The sequence below is a fragment of the Cavia porcellus genome, unplaced genomic scaffold, assembly GCF_034190915.1.
Source record: "Cavia porcellus strain 051 isolate PalLab524CR breed Dunkin Hartley unplaced genomic scaffold, mCavPor4.1 scaffold_7, whole genome shotgun sequence".
NCBI lineage: Eukaryota > Metazoa > Chordata > Mammalia > Rodentia > Caviidae > Cavia > Cavia porcellus.
Genome location: NW_026947490.1, coordinates 75,499,132 through 75,517,393, shown reverse-complemented (window position 1 = coordinate 75,517,393; position 18,262 = coordinate 75,499,132). Strand labels below are relative to the sequence as shown.

At 43.7% G+C, this 18,262-nt stretch overlaps 1 protein-coding gene and 1 non-coding gene across 6 annotated transcripts in view; one reads left to right on the top strand and one right to left on the bottom strand.

The window, feature by feature from the left end:
- Window positions 1-2,361: 2,361 nt before the first annotated feature.
- Window positions 2,362-2,498, bottom strand: LOC111755830 (small nucleolar RNA SNORA2/SNORA34 family). The gene has a single exon (XR_002790384.1). It is a non-coding gene; the product is annotated as a small nucleolar RNA SNORA2/SNORA34 family (small nucleolar RNA).
- Window positions 2,499-6,247: 3,749 nt separating this feature from the next.
- Window positions 6,248-18,262, top strand: part of Dse (dermatan sulfate epimerase) — a 63,930-nt gene continuing 51,915 nt past the window's right edge. The window contains exons 1-2 of one of the 5 annotated variants that reach the window (XM_063253868.1): window positions 6,844-6,974; window positions 14,904-15,050. The gene's annotated coding sequence lies outside the window, so the exon portion shown is untranslated. Of the gene's footprint in view, window positions 6,384-6,843; window positions 6,975-7,168; window positions 7,307-14,903; window positions 15,051-18,262 lie in introns of those variants that run through there. The other 4 variants (XM_063253869.1, XM_063253867.1, XM_063253870.1 and 1 more) reach the window with 4 other exon arrangements.

Sequence of the window (18,262 nt, the reverse complement as noted above, 5' to 3'; positions counted from 1 at the left end):
GGCCTCGAATTTCCAGCAATCCTGCTTCAGCCTCCCAAACGGTGGGATTACAGGTGTGTGCCACCACACCTGGCAAATAGGCACTATTAAAAAATCATAAAGATGAGAAAACACTGAAATGGAAAGACATAAAGGTGAAAAAAAGAAACTCTATTTTTGCAGTTAGGTGAGGAAAGGGTACAGAAACATCGCTGGACTACATACTCAAATTTGACCTTAGTAAAATGTCAACTATTCCTTCTCTAAGAAGACTATATTGTCAATGTAAAACAGTCGACATACAAAATTCACCTCATCAGTGGAAGAAAAGGTTCAAATGGCTCGGCTGTCTTTTTGAAATTCATTAGGTATAACACTCAAGTAGCAAAGACATCAAATCAAACATTAACTGCAAGGTGAAATCAACTTCACTACTCCAGTCAATAAGAAATCAACTATGTTTCCTAAATTGTATATCCAACCAGAGTATTTAGAAAGAAATCTATTTGTAAGTATAGATTGGAAGTAAATTAGATTGAAAATCACTCATAACATTCTACATGATTATGGAGCCAGAACCAATGTGACAGGGCTGGGAACACCTTGCACATTATGATTTGATTAATACAGGTTGGCAGCAGGCTCAGAAATCCTAAATGCTCTCCAAATGGCTTTCATTTGAAGCCAAGTTTGGGACCCACTGCTGTGCAGTATTAGTTGAGACCCTGGCTGCACATTAGAAAGAATCAGGTGCCTTCCAAAGCATGAGCTTCAGCCTAGATGACTCAAGTCAGCCCTTCCGGGTGAGTGTGTTGCTTAAAGCTTAAGTCTGGGTATTAAGGCAGTCACCTGGGGATCAGGAACGCACACTTCCTCTATGTCTGAGCAGGTCATGTGAGTGTGACTGCGGGCTCCTCCTTGGTCCTGGCCCCTTCATTGCTGGTATGTTTGCTCACTGCACTTCCTGGCCTCCATGAGCTAAGCAGCTTTTTTCCCTTACACCTTTCTGCCATGATGTCCTTGCCATGGACAGAGCTGGCATAGGCAGGATCCTCTGAAACCAAATCAAACTCCACCTCCTTTAAGTTTTTGTAGGTGTTGGGAATTTTTTCCAGCAACAAGAAAGCCAAAGCAGAGAGACTGGGCATCCGTGTGTTTAGGGACTGTTAGTTGACATAGTGAGGTGACCAGGGGTTATAATTACTGGTACAGAATAGTGCTGGCAACCCCTTATCTCCTCCCAAGTACTTTAGCACAAAATCCTCTGAGAGATGGCTTCCAAACTATTGCAAAACTGGCATAGCCAAAACTATCTTGGCAGGACCAGGTGGGGTATAACTCCCTTTAACCGGCTCAGATTCAGCCCAATAAAACCCCAGGTATATCCCACAAGAGTGATTCTAGAAACTGATTTTTTTTTTTTTTGCAGAAAGCTCCTAGAACTACCTTAAATCATGATAATAAATATTTCTTTGGTTCTCACTCTTTGTTGGCACTTTGTTTTTTGAGACAGGGTCTCACTATGTACTCAGATTTAAGCTGGCTTCGAATTGTATTCCAGGCTAGCCACGAACTCACAAAGATCTTCCTGACTCAGCCTTTGGAGTGCTAGTATCACAGGCATGTGACACTATACCTGGCCAGGCACTTTATATGTAATATTTTATTAACTCCTCTCAGAGACTAAGTATAACTATCAAAAACTGACAATGATGAGCAAAGTGGAAATTCCATTTTTATTTTTTATTTTAAAGGGGGTAAAATTAAACAACAAAACAGAACAAAATAGGATACAAGAAAGCAATGTAAGACATATAAATTTCAAAGCTAGATGACCTGAGATCTTTACTACCTATCATATTTTTGTTTTCTTCCAAATAGTTGTCCACATTTTTACATTCAGAGAATTCATACAAAATAACACAGCCTAAATGTCACAATGTGACAGGGCTGGGAACACCTTGCACATTATGATTTGATTAATACAGGTTGGCAGCAGGCTCAAAAATCCTAAATGTTCTCCAAATGGCTTTCATTTGAAGCCAAGTTTGGGACCCACTGCTGTGCAGTATTAGTTGAGACCCTGGCTGCACATTAGAAAGAATCAGGTGCCTTCCAAAGCATGAGCTTCAGCCTAGATGACTCAAATCAGCCCTATGGACAGCTATTTTGAAGAGAACGAGAGACACAAAGACAGCCATTAGTGACTTCCCTATTGTCTGGTTTTGAAGACTTAAAACACCTTTCTCATTCTGTTCGGATCAGTTTTAGGCTGTGTTATTTTGTATGAATTCTCTGAATGTAAAGATGTGGACAACTATTTGGAAGAAAACAAAAATATGATAGATAGTGAAGATCTCAGGTCATCTAGCTTTGAAATTTATATGTTTCTTTCTAATGAATTGACCATTTCACTGCCCAAGTTCTGAAATGGTCAACAGACCATATAAAGACATCTCTTTAGGCTCCTGCTTGAAACCAACAGCATCAGGAAGCTGCAGGCCTTGATTCAGGGCCAGCCATTTTTATTTTTATGCTTTTTGGTACCAGGGATCAAACTCATGACCCCCTGCTTGCCAAGCAGGTGCTTATGCCACTGAGCTACACCCCTGGGCAGAAAAGTGGAACTGAAACCTGCCTGAAGCCACACAGTTGTGACAGTGAGTCTGGACTTGAGCCTAGTTTCGTACAATCTCAAAGTTCATGCTCTTAATTTTTGGACATATGAAATTCTCTGCCATTGTATCTAGACTCCCGAGGCACAGTCCCAAAATACATTCTCATTTAACAAACATGCACCACGCTGGGAAATGAGGAAAGGAAGGAGTAATGAAGAAGACAGTCTCTAGCATGGTGAGCTTATTACTTAGAAAAGGAGGTAAAATTAAAACAAAACTGAAAAATAAAACTCTCTTGGGATAGTAAAATTAGACCAGCACCCTGAAAGGCAGGATTAATCTCTCTTGCAACTGTGTTGCTCTTGGATCCACTTGAGCTTAAATTATTTGCAAGGGTGCTCTGCCTTGCATAATCAGCTCACTGAGGACAATACTGAGTAAACTTCCCTGAACACTGATTTAAGGAGAACGGAAGAATCATCATAATTAGGCTGAGGACAAATTCAGTGGGTCACAGGAGTCAGCTCACAAGGAGAGAAGCTGAGCTATTTCTGAAATAATGAATGTAATTTCGCACCTACACACAAAACGATCAGATTCGTATGCCATCTGCCTTATCTGTACTTTTCTGGAAAAGGTCGGGGTATGATAAACAAGGATTAAGTACTACCCAAAGGCCTGTCATAAAAAGATCACTAACTGAAACCTAGCCAGCCTCAACCAGTACCACCCTAACTTCCTCAGTGAGGCCACAGTAAAGTTCCAAGCAGATCTGCTTAAATATCAAATTCTTAAACCTCCTTTCAGTCCATTAGGAACCCTGAGGGCAAAAGCAAACACTGAATTTCATTCACTCTTATGATAAGTATCAGTGATCATTTTTGTAAATTCAGAGAATGGTATTGTAACTTGGATCGTGCCTGGGATATATTTGGTAATTTATAATAAACTATGAATTGATATAAAATCATCCATTTCAAAAGCTAATCGTGAATCATTGAAGAATAGCTTTCCAGTGAGGCCAACACTCAAACAGTAAACAGGGTTTTATATATGAGTGGCTTAGTGAGAAGAGGCTGGATTTGGTTTCAGGAGCTTGAATGGGATGTGGTCCTTGCTATTGGCTGCTGTTCCCTGAGCCTCTCTTTCCCGGCTCAGGATGCACATGGTCCCCATCAGTGCCTGTGAGGATAAAGCAAGGCACCTGGACCCGAGGACTGTGGGGCCAGGAAATATGTACCTAAAAGAGGTACATTTCTATTTTTAAAAATCTCAGATTGTGTTTCAGGGTGAAGGTGGAACTCAGCTATGCCTGGGAATGTAGGTAAGGGCTTTGCTTGGTTTTAATGATGAAAACCAGGTCCAGGAAGCCTGAGTCATCTGACGGAGTAGCAGCCGTAGAACGGGTTCAGGAATGGAGAGCAGGTTCAGACTGGAACAGCTGGGGAGCTGCTGGAAACCCGGAGGCCAGAGCAGCCTCCCGTGGTGCCTGGCAAGGGCCAAATGCTTAGAAATGGAAGGGGAAGCACAAGAAGATGAGCACTGAATAAATAATCAAAACGAGAGGCAAAAACTAAAAGCAGCATACCTGTTTAACCACTAAGGCCGAAGGAACCTGAAGACTTACATAGGTTAAGGCCATTTACAAAAAGTCATTTTGACCTAAGGAATAAAAAGAAGGCTTTCAAGGGTTGAAGCAATCATGGACCAACTGACTAGTTAGTAAAGCTTAGAGGATGATTTCTGAGTGAATTTAACTGAGTGATAAACTCAAGCAGTAAATAGAAACCTCATACCTTGTAATAGTTGTGTGGTATTAGGCTTTTTTAGGCTACAGCCAAGAATGGACTAAGGACAACAAAATATATATTTAAACTTCCTTATTCAGACAATGCCATAGAAGGACTGCCTCTACTTGATATAAATGGATGTCAGGAAAGACAAATTCCCATTTTTCATCATCTCTACCATGAAAAACAAAAGACCACACTGAACTGAAAGGGTAAAGTGAACTTTGCAAGAATAGTTCACTGAAAATTAGAAGATGAAGACTTTGTAGGAAAAGAATGTAGCTCTTTAGAGCTTAAATTCTTTCCTAGCAAATTGATTCATGCATCTCAGCAAGCAGAGTGCACCATTAAGGCCTTGAGCCCAGCTCTGCACTGCAGGGGGCAGACACAGCGGGCCAAGCTATGGACACAGGGAGGACGAGCTTGTCACAGGGAAGCCTGGCTTCTGAAACCCAAACGCCCTTTCACAGATGCTGAGCAAAATTAATACATCTATTATTAAAGCAACATCTTGGAAAAGGAAGAAGAAATTTAGTAGATGTTAACAAGAATTCATTAAGTAATTGCTTCCTTTTTTTTTGACGTGACTATACCAGTAAAGCAGACAGCTCACCCACTGTGCTGGCCGCACCCGAATCTGGGGGAAAGGGGCTGCCTATTCCTAACCCTCCAGCTGCCATTTTCTAATTCCTCTAACTGGGCCACCTGCCCAGGAACAGTAGTTTGTTCCCCTTGGACAAGAAAAGAAAAGGTGATTTGCTACCATGAGTCCTCACTCATTAACAGCAGGTGAGTTAGTGTGAAGTGGCAGGGGCAGGGCTTGAGAACTTTGGGACTTGGACTACAGCCTGGATTTGCAGAAGATGCCAATTGAGAGGCAGAACAGCAGTTCTATCAGTAATGCCCAAAGAAGAGGCCTAACTTCACACAGTAAAACTTCCCAGAATCACACTGAGGCACTGAACACCAACTGCACTGAGTGTGGGTGGGGACAGCGGGCTGTAACAGCAGCTGGGGAAAAAACTTCCCCACTCTAGGGTTTAGGTGGTGGTAATATAGTATGTAAAACAAACCATAACATTTATATGTCAAAGGGTAATGATGCTGCCTTTCAAGCATCAAGGACAGACTTAGGGAAATACAGTAGCTAGAAAAAAGCCATTAAACATCCTTCTACTCTTATTTAGATGCAACCTTGAATTCAGTGCTTAGGATCAGTTGAGCTGGTGTGGGGGCTCCCATTAAAAAGAAGTCATTAAAAGCTCCCTTCATGAGTCCAGGGTTGGAGAATCACAGACCAGAAGATTGCTGTACTTGGTGGAAAATGAAATAAAGTAAATGGGCCATTTTTGTCAGGGTTTCTTCTGAATCTAGGAAGACACATGGAGATCGACATGGACTCCATAGTACTGCTAGATACCTGCACAATTGATTCTAATAATATCTGCAACTTTCAGCACAGAGCTCGGTATGTAATAGAGGCTCCAAGACGCCAGGATTAGCCATTTTTATTGCATGCTTTCTATACCTGTTCAGCATTTGAGCTCTACATTACAGATAAGAAAACCGCAGCACTGAATGTGATCTAGCTTTCCAAGGCCTGCAGCAAATTACAAAGTTAGGGTCTGAGTCAAATTAAAACTAGCTCTAAATTACAGAACCCCTTCTTTCCTTCCCAGGCAATACCCACATACAAACATCAGGAAGTTTATACAAATCAGTGGTTTACCTGAATAAACATTAAAATTTCACAATATCATTTCCTCCTGACTTGTTTGTGACCAGTCTCTCTTCTATGCCATGTTTGAAAAAGGGAAGCACGCAAGTAGATATTCACACTTTGTCCTATCAGTGTGGCCGGAGGGAAGCTCTTTTAGGCTTTGCGAACGGGAAAAGGGGCAGAAGAGGCCCCTTTGGAACTGGACAACCTCAGAGGCCAACATCGAGGGAGGCACAGCGTTAGATCAAACGTCCCACATCCTAAAGACCAGGCAAGGCAAGTAACCCACGCAATGGTCACATCTGCACAGCCTGGCTCGGAGGGGGTGATGCGTGGATGACCCTGGTCATACCTGTCATGGGTCTGGCTGGCTTGGACCTTAGTTAACACTCAGGGTGGCCTCTGAGCAGAGGAGAGGAAAACTCAGAGGCTCCCTTTGTGGAGGAGGGCTGCCCTCCTGCCTCAGGCGGGCCTCGGAGATAAAATAGAAGTTTCCTCTTAGAGCTGCAAACGTCAAACGCTCAGCTCCGGAGCCCTTATCTCCTGTGATCAAACCTGCAGCGCCTACGGAGTCCGCTGCTTTTGAATCTCGTGCATTCCGTTGGTCCTGCGAGGCTAGAACCGCTCCTCTTTCAGAGCAGGGCCCTGGGCCACGGGAGAGAGGGAGTCCCCGCTCCGGAGAGGGCGCAGGGCGCGGGCCTCTGCTACCCGCTGAGATTCCTCACTCGCGGGCGGTGCGGAAGCGCCGGCTCCGCCCCCGGGGCCTACCGAAGTCGTCTTCCCTCCGGCTGGGATTCCGGAGCGAACCTGCAGCCTGCGGTCCCGAGAAGCCAGAGCCGGCTGCAGGCGGCGGCCTGGCCCGGCAGGGTGCGTGCGCCCGCGGCGGGAAGGCGGAGCGCGGCCCCCGGCCCGAGTTGGGGCGCGGGCGGAGCCGCGCGCGGGGCGGGAGGTCGGGGTCCCCTTCCCCCTCCGCCCGCTGACGTCGCGGTCTCCTCCTCCCTCGCGGAGCCCCGGCCCGCCGCGTCCCGCCCTCCGCCGCCTGCCTCGCCCCGCCGGCGCCCGGAGGCTGCCGCGCGTCTCGGGGCGCGGGTCCCGGCACCGTGGCGCGGCGGGCGCGCTGAGGCCGGGCGGAGCGCGGGGACCGGGCGTCCTGCGGGGACGCGTGGCGGGCGCGAGCCGAGCGGGCGGCGGCGGGAGCGGTAAGCGGAGGCGGGGCGCGGGGCGCGGGACCCTTCCCGAACCTCGGGGCGCCGTCTGCCGGGCTCACGGCCGGCGGATCGAGGAGCCCCGCGAGACCCGGGAGGCGCCGTGCGGGGCTTCCCGGCGGCGGAGAGATGGGGCTTGGGGCCGGGGCACCCCCGAAGATCCGAGCGCACCCCCAGGGCGTCGGGCCGGCGGGCCCCCTGCGTGTTCGGGCGGCCCGCGGGCGCTGCTCCTGGGCCGGGCCGCGGCGACGCTGCGCGTCCCGAGCTCCGCAGCCGTCCCGGGCGGTCGCTAACCCGGCGGGCGGGGCAGCCCCTTTAGACGGGAAGCGCCCGAGCGGTGCCACTCGGTCCAGTTCTGTCGCGCCCGAGCCGGAGCGCAGCTGCCGCTGGAGAGCTTGCGGGTGCGGTGAGGCGGCTGGCGCGGGGAGGGAACCTCGCGCGTGGCTTTGGAGACTTAAGGTGACCCTCGGCCACCTGGAGTTCTTCAGCTCAGGGACACGAGAAGTTTCCCAGCATCTTCATGGAATAAAGTTCTTGTTAAAAATGTTAGTCATGATGTAATGGTACATGAAATGTGAAAATGAATTTTCTTTCTTAGAAATATTTTCAGCATTTTTAGTATTTAGAGCGCTGACCTTTGCAAGAATTTTTTTCTTCAGTGTTTGATTTCTCAAGAAACGATAATCTATGAAATTAAACAGTGAGATGAAATAAGTTATCAAATACCCAGACTGGATAACTAAATGGGATCACAAAAATGTAACGGGCATGGAAGAAGTAAGATATAGAATTACTTATCTGAGCATTTGCGTGATCACTGGGCTATAAGCCCTTTTGTGAATCTGTCGCTAAGATCTGTCTTAGTAAGAATGGAAAGGAAGGACTGAATTTGATTTCTCTGTCACTTAGCGACTCCTCTGTGGGTCCAGCAGAAAGTGCCAGACAGAGCTGGTTCTGGAGGGGAGGAAACAGAAATGAGCCTCTCGGTGAACTTGGAAGAGTTACTTACCCTGACTGGTGTATGATGTCAGAATCAGTTTCAGCCAATTTTGCGTCCATAAAAACAGGGGCCTTGCACAGTAGATTTTAGCATTCAGATCAAAAACCAACAGTGCAGTTCCCCAAGAGAGGCGAATTTTGAAAAACAAAACCAAACAGCTTCAACCAAAGAAGGTTTTGCAGCAGAGCCTGATCCAGGCCTTTGCAGGATGGAGATTTGAGGTCCTACTCCTCCTCTTGCGGGTGAAGGCTGGCTCAAGTTCCATCCTCAGAGTTTGGGGCCTGACTGAGGGAAAACAGCTTTGGTTTGCCAGGCTGGGTCACATATCCTCTAGGAGGCAATACAGATGTGTACATCTGCTGCAGAATTTATAAAATTGGTTCGTAACCACGCTAGGACGGTGTGTTCAGGGGCATGTGCCTTGTGCCTGGCCCCAGGAATTGTCCTTGGGTGACATTCCTAACATGACAGATGTTTCCTAGTGCTTCATTATAACTTTTTTAAAATCCCCGTGTTTTGGAGTCATAGATGAAAAAGTTATTTAAACATTTCTTAATGTTACTTATGATAGAATATTTTCCAATTTATGTCTGCTTGCTGTGGGTCAGGCTGTGCTGTATGAAAGAAATTACAGTATTCTTGCTCAATATTATGATTTTAGTAGATGACTAGAGAGGATTAAAAACAAGATAAGATAATTAAGTTTTGGGGCTAGGGGTTTAGCTCAGCGGCATAAGCACCTGCCTTGCAAGCAGGCAGTCGTGAGTTCGATCCCCGGTACCGATAAAAACGAAAAAGACCAAAAAAAAAAAAAAAAAAAAAGATAATTAAGTTTTATCTTTTTTTTTGTACCCAGGATCAAATTCATGACCTTGTGCTTGCCAGGTAGGCACTGTGCCACTGAGCTAAATCCCTGGCCCAATAATTGAGTTTTAATGTATCAGTTACTTTGGTTTCAAAAAGGGCAAAGAAATTAGCAAAAGATTAGTGCTTTGTGGTTGCAAACATACACTGAATATTACTTGGCCTTTAGGATGTTGGACTCTTGAATATAGAAAATATTCTCCATCCCTGTTACTTCTGGTCTGTAAGGAGACTCAGACCTTGCAAGTAAGGCACCCAAAGAATTTCCACTAATCCTATTGAAAAGAAAAAAAATGTGGTCCATCAGAGAACAGGGCAAATCTGTTAGATGCCATATTTTTCTCATTTAGGAATTGCATTATCTTCTATTTTTTCTTGGATGGGGTGGGATTACTGGGGATTGGGTTCAGGGCCTTTGAGCAGAGCAATTTTCCCAGATTATGTGTTTATTTAAATAATTTGTTGGTTGATTCTTTATTCACTTATTTATTTAAGCAAGTTTTTCCTTAAGACACGAAGTTGCCCAATTTGGGCTTGAATTTGTAATCTTGCCTCAGCCTCCCAGAGAGCTGGGATTACAGATATGCATCACTATTCCTGAATCTCTATAAGCGATTTGTAGAATAAAACACTTTCATGGGCCACAAAATTACTTGCAGATGTTTGGACAGCACAAGAAAAATTCTGCAGACCTAGAGTTGGTGCCCCAGTGTAGGGATGAGGCAAGTGCCAGATCCCAGAGTAGTGAAAGGGAAATTATTTTCCTATGAAATTTGTATGGTCAAATAGGATGGGAAATGGAGATTAGAATCCCAGGCTCCTGAGGTACTTACTGAGCCCGCTTCCATTTAGTGATAGCAGTAATTAGAAGTGATCGTTTCTTTTCCTTTTTGGGGGGCAGGGGGACAGGGTCTTGCTGTGTGGTTCAGCCTGGCCCCAACACACTGTGTAGCTCAAGGCTGGCCTTGAACTCACGGCACCCCTCCTGCTTCCCGAATACTGGGGTTACAGGTATGTGCTACCATGCCTGGCTAGAAATGATTATTTCTAATTAGAGGATGTTAGGAAAATGGCTTCTCAATTCTACCATACAATTATAGTTAGAAATTCCCTTTTAAAAATTAAACTTTACATTAAGTGGAAGTTTTCATATTTAATTTTAATTGAAATAATGTTCTCTAAAGAAAACTTTTCTGTGCCTATAATGTAATTGCAAACTCAGATTCTCTAAGTTCAGTGTTTCACAACTTTTAATGTATGGTATGAAAAGGAATGATTAGTTAGCTGATCATGAAGTGTTTTAGAGAAAAGAATTAATGTTGGGAGGAACATTAGTGTTAAATGCTTACCTATTAAATTTGTATGCATCCAGACAATGGAAAGAACGGAAAAGTCCCTGCTGGGTGGTGCATACAGATACATGAATTCTTGCATTTTCAAGTTGCATTTTTTCAAACAATCCTAAGATTTTCATATTTAAGCCTGTTGTAAATAGAGTGTGATGCAGAGCGGGTGGTGAGCTTTCCATTATTTCAGTATTGTAGAAATGGAAATACTGGGGGTGAGACACTTGTCTGTCATTTTAGCAGTAATTAGTAGCATTCCTTCAATCTGAGATTAATGTAAATTGCATATTTAGTGGTTGTTTTCTCCTTTGTGACTTGAAATTCATATTATTAATGGCTTCTATTTCATTTTTATTACTCACTATTGTTGTGAACTTGGGGTTCCCTAAAACACTCCTGTGCTTTGGGCTCCTGTTCTGGGCTGTTTTCGGACTCTGTTCTGCAGCGGGGTTTATTCTCCTCGCTGCCTTGGTCTCCCTGTGAAGATTCCGTGGAGCGTCTGATCTGATCCCTTGGAGCCCCAGGCTGATGCAGAGTCCTCTGGAGCTGGCTTCATCCTTGTGCTTTACAAGTGGCGGACTTGCCATAGGCAGGCAAGCTGTGGCCTGTTCACAGGGAGGATGCCAGTCCTCTGTCAGATGCCCAGAGGCATATAAACCTGCTGGAGAAAGAATTAGAGAGCTCTTAGAGATCAGAGTGGAGAAAGGCAATGACTCAATTTGGAAAGAGGCAAAGGTTGTTGATGTTTTCAGTGGAGTCCTTTATTCCTTAATTCAGAATAGAAAGGTGAGTTTTAAACTACTTAGTGAGTTTTAGCATGCTTTTCTTGAGTTTCCTGACACTCATGGAGCTTTCTGGGTATAACTTCTGATAGTGTTATAACTGAGTTTATTTCTACTTGAACTCCCTTAAGTGTTTTATAAACATGAATTGGTGATTGTTACCCAGTATTAGTAGATACTTGAAAGAATTTCTCTCTTTAGTAACGTATAGAAGCTATAGACAATATTGATAATAAACATGATTTGCTTTATCCTTTTGTATTTGGAAATAGTCATCATAATCAGATAAGTGTAATCTTACTCTAAAAACAAAAGGCATCAATACAGATCGCTTTCAGTTACACACACGACGTATCCATCATGGGGTGTGTCCGTCTGCTTTGCTCTAGATAGCGACTGTTTGCTATTGAATATATGTTCTGTGTGCAGAAAACAGCCGCTCCCAACCCCTAAAAACTAAACGCTTGCAATGAATATTATTTGCATTGTTCATAGTCCCTGTCTTCTCCCCAGCTAGTGAGAAAGACATAGAGTAATCAAAGCCCCCTGTGTGTGAGGTAGAGCACATCCTCTTCGGTGGAAATTGAGCAAGAGCCCACAGTCGATTTAAAAAGCTGTCATTTAAATCTTCCCATGTGAAATGTGCGTTGCACACACAGGTCACGGCGTGGCACAGTGGGTGCTTAAGTTAGGCGTTTGCATTTTTCTCCTGGGCAGCAAACCCAGCTATGAAGCGGTAGGCATTTAATACATGCAGAAGTTACACCACAGCAGTGCCGAATCAGCATTTCCTAACTCTTCAGAGGAATTTGTGAAGGAAGTGGGCTCAGCAGACTTGCAGATCGGTACTATTTTTATTGATGAGGTATGCAGCAGTTCCCTGGGCTTTTGTGTGGCTGTCAAATAAGCGATTACAAAGAAAACAAGGATATTTGTTAGCAGCAATTCTTGAAGTACAAGGTGATATTATCACTGGTTATGTAAATTTTAGTATAAAATACAGCCATCTGCAGGTTATGTCATTAATTCGGTGTAGATTACGCCTTTGAGGAATCACTGCCTGGAAATTGACCCTTATCAGACTACTCATTTAGATTGGTTTATGGAAAGGGTTGTTGTATTTCTGAAGTGGCATCCAAAAAAGTCGCAGGAGTGTCAGGAAACTCAAGAACTGCGTGATAAAAATCACTAGCAGTTTAAAAATATTCCCTGCCAGGGTGCATGAACACCTACCACATGGTGGTAAGACCTTGATGCCAGGAAGGAATCCGCTGCGCTGCCTGCCTTCTAGACATTTCTGTTCTTGAAGGTGAGGAACGCGTTTTTGTTCCAGTATATCTGGGGACAGTCAGTAAGCAGTGGATTTCTAGAATTCCATAAATTCTGGAAAACTTTTCCTGGGACCTCAGCCATTGAATGACTTCATTCCCAGGAGGCGGGGGAGGGGGGCAGGCAGGGACAGCTGAGTTTTGATCACCTGTAGGGTTCCCTTCTCTCAAGGGAGAGGAGCTAACAGAAGGAAGAAGGAGCCTGAAAGGGAATCTTGACAGCTGTTTTCCATCTGCCCTGAAGAAAAGGAAGGGGAAATCATCAACTTAAAGCCAGCATTAAGAGGAATTTATGCTAGATACTGGGGAATTTTTCTGAGTGTTTTTATCCTCCAGGATGGGTTACAGAAGATGACCTGGAAACCTTTGAGTTCTTCTCTGTTTAGAAAGGTTTAAATGGGGTTATCGTGAAAAGAACTTAAACTCTGTCTTCTGGGACTTTAATTCTTTAACTTCTACTCTTCCAGAGTGAAATTTTCAAAATTAAAAGTGATTGGATTCTGCGAATGTAGTTGTCCCTTTTAAACAAAAATTAGCTTTAGAGTTTATACTTAGCATTTTTTGTGTCTTTGTGAGTCTGTTTATGGATTTTATTCATATACTCGACCTCATAGAAAGTCTATACAGTGTTATTATAGCTTTATAGTCAGATTTTTAAAAATTTATTCGTGCATGTTTGCAATACAAAATGAACACATTCCTTGTGGGTAATGGGTGCACATCTGCGACACATCAAAAGTCTTTTTCTGTCCCATTTCTTTCCCCCTCTGTGTCTTGATCCTCTTCCTAATTCATCAAAGATCTCTCTTTCCTAGCTAGCTTTTATTTTGCTCTTTAATTCGTTTACACTGTGAGGCTGAGGCACGATGATCCAAGTTTGACTGCAGCCTGACTCAGAGAAATCTTACTGCAAAATTTAACAGTGAATAAATACATAAATAGAAGCGGGTTATGAATGTAGCTGAGTGTAAGGGCCCTGGGTTTAAACTTAGCTTTATACCCTGTGGTTTATCAGGAGCTTTGAAATACTTTCCACACTTTTGTCAGGGGCCCTGATTCTTGGACTCACTGAAGACCTGCACGGTTGTCTTAGGTTAGTGTCTTTTGATGCCCGTCTCTCCCCCCTTCTGTCCTTCCCTAATGTCCTCTGCAACTTGGAGTCTGTTGGTTCTGATGAGAACCCAGGAGGAACAGACAGCCGAGTAAAAACCAGCCGGTCCCTTTTACTCACTGTTCGGTTTATTTCTTCTTAAACACTAGTTTGAAATTTTAAGATCTGCCCCCCCCCCAAGAAAGTGATTTTCACTGAGCTCATCCCATTATCAGTGTGTTATGTTAGAGTCCTAAGATTTTTACCATGACAATTTTAGAACTTAATGTGACTTGCAGAGAAGGATTCTGTAAGAAGACATTAAGAGTGCTGTGGAAACCTTAACAGTGCGAAGACACCTCAGCTTGTTGAGTTTTGTCTTGTGCATACTTGAGAGAACTGGGCCCCTTCTAATTCCTCTTTCTTGGGAAAGGTATGCAAGTCGGCTTTTATGCTCCGGAGTGGGCTTCAAACGATAAATCCTGTGCCTGAAAAAGCCGAGTTGAGCCAGCAATGTGAAGGTGGTTATGTTACAGAGCTTTCTTTGTGTGCTTACCTCTTTTTTTTCTTGGTGAAACTCCTGACTTGATTCAGCGATTGGACGCTTTAGAAAAGATAAATCTGAATTATTTGGGAATGAATGCTTTGATGTATAATTTTTTCCAATGTACTTTTGAACTTGGAGTGTCAGATGAAAGAACACTGGTTGAGTGGTAGGATCCTGAAAATATTTAGTCATGTAGGGACTGTTTGCCAGGTACTTTTGGGTTTAAGGGGCTGTCTGGGAGCAGGCACGGGAGGCGTGCAAAATAAATATGACATGTTTTTCAACCTTGAGGAGCTCTAAAATCTGGCAGGAGAAAGATAGCGAGCACGAAGCTTTGCGAGATCACTGAAGTGCTAAAGAGAAAAAAAACGTATGGAAGGGGACGAACAGAGATTGCAAGGCAGAAAATCCTCAGCGGTGAGGAGAAAATGGATTGGCTTGCAGAGCATTTTATGCAAAAAAAGAAATGTAGGGGAAAAGCATTGAAGCAGATAGACTGCAGATCAGTAGTGTAGGAGGAGGGAGAAGCGGAAAGGAGAGACTGCTGGATTCTGGAGCATTGAGAATGCACTTCATCCTTTTACAGCTTCTCTCTCTTCTCTTCCCTTCATATTTTCTTTCATTGTCTCCACAGGTAGCTTTTGAAGACCTCTGTTGCATGTAATCAGTGGTGCTTTGCACTACAGAAAAGACAGGAGTAACTTAGCGTCTCCATGAGCACATGGGCTCCACCTCACACCCCTTGTGGATCCTCAGAGGAACAAAATAAGTTGTAAGAAAGGTAATCATGTACCCTAAGATAACTCAGTGGGCATGTAAGTAGTAAAAAGTGTGCAGTAAACTGTGTACATCCCTACTGACCCCTTTATAATCAAAAAGTCAGTTTGTTAGTGCCTGTATACAGGCAGGGCACAATATTTACATTTCTTGTGTGTAGTTAGTACATGTATGTAACACATCCCAATTCTTTCCCATCTCCTTCCTTCCCTCCTTCTCTTAATCGCCTCCCACTTTGAGAGAGATTTTCCTGCTTCCTGTTGTTTTTTATTTTGCTCTGGTTTTCTCACATAAGTGAAAACCTGTGATATTTTAGCTTTGTGTCTAATTGATTTCATTAATATGGTCTCAAGGTGCATCTGTTTTTCTACAAATGGCTCATTTATTGTTCTTCATGGCAGAATAGTACTCCATGCTCTGCAAATATCACATTTTCTGTACCTATCTGTGTTTTGATAGGTCACTTCCAAGATTTAGCTATTATGAATTGTGCTGCTATAAGCATGGGTGTGCATGTGTCACCGCAATATCATGTCTTTAACTCATGGGGAAAGACACTAGAATGGGACTAGCTGGTCAAGTGGAATTTCTAGTTTCAGCATTTATTTTTTGGAAACTCCATGCTGATTTCCATAGTGGTTGTGCTAGTTCCATTCCTATCAACTGTGTAAAAGGCTTCCTCCGCCCCCACGCTCAGCCCTGCCAGCATTTGTTATTGGTTGATTTCTTGATGATGGCCATTCTTTTTGGAGTAGATGGAATCTCGTGTTGTTTTAATTTGCATTTCTCTAATAGCCAGTGATGTTGAGCATTTCTGATGGAGTTATTGACTGTTTGCACTTGTGTGAAGTGCCTTCATGTCATTTTTTGATTGAGTCTTCTATTTTGGGGGTATCTCTTTTTTTGGAGTTCTTTGTATATTGTAGATACTAGTCTTCTATCTGAAGAATCGCTAGCAAAAATTTTTTTCCCATTCTGTAAATTGTCTCTTCACTCCGTTGTTTCTTTTGCTGTGGGAAAGCGTTTTAATTTTCTATGATCGCATTTGTTCACTTTTGAACTGTTTGCTGTGCAGCTGGTCTTGTATTCAAAAGTCCTTGTCTGTGCCTGTGATTCAGGAGTCTCACCTATCTTGTCTTCTGGCAGGTTAATGACTTTTGGTTTATATTACTATCTTCTTTTAAGGCCCAATTCAGATACGTCAGTCTCAGTTTATTCCCTTTCTCTGTCTTCTGTTAAGTTCCAAGAGTACTCTGTCCTTGTCATGCAAAGTTACTTCCTTTTGTTGTATTGATCTGTGTAAGTACTTCATTTCTTTTTTGATAGTGTAAGATGGAATAACCACCTTCATAACTGGCATCATTCTGGAATTCTCAAATGATATTGAGCAGTGCATGTATGGATTCACAGAAAGATGACTTCTGAATGGATTTAAGGATTCACTGAAAAACTTGTGTTCTTTCAGTGAGAAAGGAACACATATAGAGATGAAATCCTATCAAGCAAGTAGCCCTGAGAATAAAGATCAAGGATGGTATCTAATGCTGTATCTAAGCAAAGATGCGAAGCTAAGTCTGAAGGGAGAATTTGTGGATAAACAAAATGATTGATAAGATCAAAAAGGTCGCAGGAGTTAGATCGGGTAGACACACAAACAAGGGAGAGTTGTTCATTTTACTGAGGGGAACAAAGGCCCTTTCGGGGGGGAAGTGACAGGTAACTTCTTTACTTGGGAAGGAAGTTTATAGTTTGCAAGAGTAGTTATCTCATTGGTCAGGCTGCCTGGGCTTATATATTGTCTCCTTCACTTTCTTTTTGACTTTAAATAATGATATGGTTTAGATGTAAAATGTCCCTAAAAGTTTTGTGGGCTTTTGGAAAATGATTGGGTCATGTAGGGGCCCTAACGGGTTAACCCCTTGGCAGGCCGCAGTTGAGTGTGCTGTAGAAGGTGGGGTGTGGATGGAGGAGGTGGGTTACTGGTGGTGTGACCTGGAAAGGCGAACTCTGGTCCCTTGCTCCTTTTCCAACCCTGTTTCCGAGCTGCCCTGAGCTAAGCAGCTTTGCTCTGCTGGCCCCTTTGCTATGAAGTTTCTCCCCGGGAGCCGGGCAACCATGGGCAGAAACCTCTGAAACCATAAACAAGTCAGACCCTGCTTTTTGGTTGCAAGTGTCAGTATTTTGTTCATCACTGGGAAAGCTGGGTCACACAGGTTACTTAGTTGGTTTATGCATCAGTTTCTTCAGCTGTGAAAAAGGGGATGATAATAGTGTCTATGTTATGGTGGGAGAGGATTGGATGAGTGAGTCTATGTGTACTCACTAGTGTGTGTGTGTGTGTGTGTGTGTGTGTGTGTGTGTGTGTGTGTGTGTGTGTATGTGTGGTACTGGGGATTGAACTCAGGTCCTTCTGCATGCCAGGCAAGTGCTCTGCCCCTGAGCTACCTCCCCAGCCATATTTAGGGTACTGTAAGAAAGTAGGTGTGTAGTTAGTGGATTGCACATAACCATAAACATGGCTTGTTTATTGTTTAAGGGTGTGGATATAATAGTGACTACAACTTCTACTTCAGCAATATGAAAATTGTAGACCTAAGACTATTAATTTGCCAGGATTACCAAAACAACCGGGTGGCTTAAACAGCAGAAATTTATTGTCTCACAGTACACCTCCAAAATCAAGGCTCTGGAAGGCTAATTTCTTCTGGGGCTGGGAGGGAGACTCTCTTCCCTCCCTTCTCCTGCACTTTTTTCTTCTTTCTTTTTTGGTGGCAGTGGAAGTTGGACGCAGGGCCTCCCATATGCTAATTGAGCACCGTGTCACAGAGTTACATCCCCAAACCCCTTTCCAAGTCTTTGAGACCTCCTTGTGATGTGGCTTCTTTGCATGCAGTCTCCACATTTTCCTGGCCCTTAAAGACAACAGGTGCTCTGGATTAGAGGCCGGTGGTACTCTAGTGTGAGCTCGTGTTAATCGGTAACCTGTTTCCAAATAAGGTCGCATTTGGAGGTACTGAAGGTTAGGACGTCAGCATAGGAAATTGTTGTGGTTTGGGGAATACATCCTATTGTAGATTACAATCCACACCTTTCCGGTCTGTTATAATAGGACCATGGTGTGCCGAAAGGGTTATAAAATAAAGGAGTCTGTAGGTTTGTTTTGTAGTCAGTGAATGAGGTGTTCCTGGTTCTTCCATCACCTGCACCATTTCCCTC